The sequence below is a fragment of the Megalobrama amblycephala genome, linkage group LG7 (genome assembly GCF_018812025.1).
Source record: "Megalobrama amblycephala isolate DHTTF-2021 linkage group LG7, ASM1881202v1, whole genome shotgun sequence".
NCBI classification, from domain to species: Eukaryota; Metazoa; Chordata; class Actinopteri; order Cypriniformes; family Xenocyprididae; genus Megalobrama; species Megalobrama amblycephala.
Window position 1 is genome coordinate 33558786 of NC_063050.1, and position 5400 is coordinate 33564185.

Here is a 5400-nt window from a genome sequence, read left to right on the forward strand (position 1 = left end):
CCTTACTGGTTGTGTGTTTTGTAACAATGCCACACAAGCAATATTCACTCAAATCATGTATATTTAAAATACACACACACAAACACACAAATCAATAAAAATATTCACACATAAATTTCATCAATGCTCAATTTACTACTAAAACACTATTACAGAACGGTTAAGGCAAGGAACCTTTCCACCCCTTGACAATAATAATATACAGTATACATATATAATTGTGTTTATTTTTCATTTCGATGCAAATGTACACACTACGTTGAAAAAAACAAAAACAAACATCCAGATTGAGAATAATGAGACATTCTGTTGATGCAGCTATTGGGTTCTGCTTCTATTTCTGTTGTGGTTCAGTGTGTGTGTGTGTGTGTGTGTGTGTGTGCAAACAAAGCATTCATAAAGCCCTAAGCTCAAGGGACAAGTGTGTGGTTACTCAAACATACACATATGCATGCAGGCAACTCTACCCTTGTAGCTCTGTAGTCACTTTCATTAGAATTCAACTCCACATCTGGCCCTCATGTCACAACAGAAGTGCATGCGTGCGTGTATGCGTGTATATGTACGCCTGTTTGTTATATGGAATATTGATGTACCCTGTTGTCATTACCCCTTCAGAAAATGTCTAAGCAAAAAGACAGGAGACAACGTGTACATGAGATAACAATATTAATTTGTTGATTCTTAGTGAGAAATGATATTTTGTACATTCACTAGCCTATATATATATATTGCAGATGTCATACAATACAATGCACCACCAGCAAATGTTCAAACAGTATCAGACAAACAGGTCTGTTATTGCCTTGTATTCCCTTACAAAAAAGAATTTTATTCAAGTGTGCAATGAGTATACTTCTTTTGCAAAAAGAAAAGAAAGTATACTTTCAGTCTACTTTTAATGCAATTCCCAGAAACTTCAAATTACATTTAAGTATACCCATACTGACAGAAAAGTCAGATATGTTCCTAATTCTGAGTATGTGATTTTTTCTTTTTTGTGCAGTACACTGGTAGTGTACATAAGAACTTAGTTCAAATCTACTTCCCATGCCTTTGACGGAATTTTCCATAATTTATGACACAACACTTCCCCGCCATTGACAGAATTTTCAAGCAATCCATGTTTTCACTTTTATATGGTAGGACGCACTATTATACATCTTCTGTAAGAATACAGAATCTCTGGATCAAAGCACAGGTGAAAAAGAAGCAGAAACAAGTGAGAGAACCCAGGTGAAAAAGAATTCTATTAAAAATATACTTTAATAAAGTGTACTAAGTATATTTTCTACATTTTGTACTATTTTCGTCAAATCCAAGTATAGTTAAGTGTATTCAATTATGTATTAACTTCAACTTAACATCTATTTAACTACACTTCTAGTGTAAATAGTATACTAAATTGGAACAACTTTTTTTAAACTTCAAGTGCACTAAAATACACTAATGAAAATAAAGATTCATGAGCAATTAAGCACACTTACAGTACAATTGCATTGTATTGCCATTCTAATGGAAATACACTTAAAAAGGCATTGCAGTGCAAATTATAGTTGTGTTTAAGTACATTTTGTGCATACTATCATACTTATAATTACTATAAACAGTTAATTTAGTATGCCTCTGTAACATTTCAAGTGATCTACAAATGCACTTCCTATCTATATTTAGTGCTTTTAAAGTGTCCTACTATGACAATAATAATGTTTTTGAAGTGAAGTTCAATTACAACCTAAACATCATAGACACGTACTTTCAGTGCAATGTTATTATAGTGTAAGGTAGAAACAAATTGAAAGTACATTTCATTTGTAATTTTATCCCCATTTTGTTATACTTAAGCATGAATGTTGGTATTACACTACAAGTGTATTACATTACAATTCAGTTCAAGTACATTAAATCAACAGATTACAAATTGCATTTCAGAAAAGGATCTTTATTATTAACACAAAAGTAACACACAAAAGCAGATATTGGCAAAAGGAGGAACCTTGAACAGTCAACTTTCTCTGAAATGCCAGGAACAGAACAATGGCAAACAACTTACTACATATGCATATCTACAGGTGCTGGTCATATAATTAGAATATCGTGAAAAAGTTCATTTTTTCATTGTAAATTATTTTTAAAAAAATGAAACTTTCATTTATACTAGATTCCCTACATGTAAAGTAAAACATTTCAAAAGTTTTTTTTTTTTTTTTTTTTTTTTTATTTGTTGATTAGAGCGTACAGCTCATGAAAGTCCAAAATCCAGTATCTCAAAATATTAGAATATTTACATTTGAGTTTCATTAAATGTATGATGTATCAAAGCATATTAAATGCAAAGTTGACTGGAAGGAAGAAATTGGGTAGGCAAAGGTGCACAAGCAACAGGGATGACCGCAAGCTTGAGAATACTGTCAAGTAAAGCCGATTCAAACACTTGGGAGAGCTTCAAAATGAGTCAAATGAAGCCGGAGTCAGCGCATCAAGAGTCACCACACTCAGACATCTTCAGGAAAAGGACTACCAAGCCACTTCTGAAACAGAAACAATGTCAGAAGCATCTTACCTGGGCTAAGGAGAAAAAGAATTGGACAGTGAACAGTGGTCGAAAGTCCTCTTTTCAGATAAAAGTAAATTTTGCATTTCATGTTGAAATCATGGTCCCAGAGTCTGAAGGAAGACTGGAGAGGCACAGAATCCAAGCTGCTTGAAGTCTAGTGGGAATTTTCTGAAGTTAGTAATGATTTGGGGGGCCATGACGTCTGCTGGTGTTGGTCCATTGTGTTTTATCAAGTGCAAAGTCAATGCAGCCATCTTCCAGGAGATTTTGGAGCACTTTATGCTTCCATCTGCTGACAAGCTTTATGGAGATGCTGATTTCCTTTTCCAGCAGGACTTTAGCACCTGCCTACAGTGCAAAAACCACTTCCAAGTGGTTTGCTGACCATGATATTACTGTGTTTTATTGGCCAGTCAACATGCCTGACCCCTGAATCTATGGGATATTTTCAAGAGAAAGATGAGAAACAGTCGATCCAACAATATACAGATGATCTGAAGGCTCAATAGTGCCTCAGCAGTGCCACAGGCTGATCACTTCCATGCCACACTTCACTGATGCTGTAATTTGTGCTAGGAGCAAGTCATTTGCTGTAATATGTGCTGCCGTCCAAGTATTGAGTGTACAAATGAACATACTTTAAAGAACTTGAACTTTTCTGTTTTGAAAATCCATTTTTTGATTGATCTTAGAAAATATTCTCATATTTTGAGATACTGGATTTTGGACTTTCATGAGCTGTACGCTCTAATCATCAAAATTAAAAAAAAAAAAAAAAACTTTTGAAATGTTTTACTTTACATGTAGGGAATCTAGAATATATGAAAGTTTCATTTTTAAAAATAATTTACAATAAAAAAATGAACTTTTTCACAATATTCTAATTATATGACCAGCACCTGTAGCTCTGACTTGAGTTACTAGAGGCCTTGTAGCTCTCACTGTTGCACTTCCTCCGTAGAAGGGCCCGGATCTCTGCCACCTCGGTGTTGGGGAATCGCTCCCTCACTGCATCTGTGAAAACAGGAAAGAGACATGGGGATGAATTAAAACAGGATAGACAATGTATAACATTGAAATACAATCATTGATTATAATGGATTTGTCAATCAATCATGACAATGGATTTGGATTCATAACTATGACATTACTGTACCTAAAATTGCGTTGGTTTTTTCTGGCTCAAGCTGCTCCTTCAGCTCGCCTTTTTTTCCTTTCCCTGTGAGGGTTGCCTATAAACGCAATATGTCACTTGTGGTCACAGTATTGGTACCTGCGCCAATTTGCCAGAGGCCTTGTAGTTATATCCGTACCAGGGCTGGGATGAACAAAGTTTCACGTGGAGCATTCTGAGATTTTTTTTTGCTGAATTACCGCGGAGTGTAAGTTGTGCTAAAAAATAAACTGCCGGGATAATCACACAGCGCTTGCCGTAGGCTACACGTCCAATAATGACATGTCCGATTTGACCTTTTTTTTTTTTATAGAATGCTAGACATCAATTTGTTGTTATTTTCACCTGAAAGAAGAATTACAAGATGCACTTTTTTTTAGTAAGCTAGGCCTATGTGTTTAAGGCTTCAAGGTTTTATTGAACGCCACCTCTGACTAAGAATGCATTACTTTGCACTTGTATCTTTTATTTTGGACTTTTTATAAATTGGTATTAGTCAATTAATGGGGAGATTATCGATAATCGAATCAAACCGAAATAGAATCGGACTGAAAAAAACAAAAAAAAGAGTCGTTAGATTAATCGATGCACCGAAAAATAATCGCTAAATTAATCGTAAAAAAAAAAAAAAAATATCGTTTATCCCAGCCCTAATTCGTACCAACCCACTGTCACTTTTACCACAATGCTTAATCAGTGAAATTCAAACAAGAAGTATTAACAGTAGCCTAGTCAATGACGGCAAAAATGGCAGAGTTAAGTGGATTTTCAAATTTGTAATCTGGGAAGTCAGGTCTGTATTCCAAGACATAACGTGAACATGCATGTTTTCAAATTAAAGGGTTAGTTCACCCAAATAGCAAAATTATGTCATTAATAAATTACCCTCATGCTGTTCCAAACCCGTAAGACCTCCGTTTATCTTTGGAACAAAGTTTAAGATATTTTAGATTTAGTCCGAGAGCTCTCTGTCCAGAAAGGTAATAAAAACATCATCAAATTAGCCCATTTGACATCAGAGGGTCAGTTAGAATTTTTTGAAGCATCGAAAATACATTTTGGTCCAAAAATAGCAAAAACTACGACTTTATTCAGCATTGTCTTCTTTCCCGTGTCTGTTGTGAGAGAGAGTTCAAAACAAAGCAGTTTGTGATATCCGGTTCGCGAACGAATCATTCGATGTAACCGGATCTTTTTGAACCAGTTCACCAAATCGAACTGAATCGTTTTAAACGGTTCGCGTCTCCAATACGCATTAATCCACAAATGACTTAAGCTGTTAACTTTTTTAATGTGGCTGACACTCCCTCTGAGTTCAAACAAACCAATATCCCCGAGTAATTCATGTACTCAAACAGTACACTGACTGAACTGCTGTGAAGAGAGAACTGAAGATGAACACCGAGCCGAGCCAGATAACGACAGACTGACTCTAAGATTACACTACAGATGAAGTGAAATCAGTGTACACTTTAATAAATTATACTTTGTATTACAAATAAGCGTACTTACTAAAAGTACACTAAATTACCACTATACATTTTTTGTATTTTAACATATTTTATGAGAGTACTCTGATATGCCACTAAAAATACACTTATTTTAGAGTGTACTGTATAAAGTGTACAGAAGTCACACTTCTAATGAAGTGAGAACATAGTACACTTTA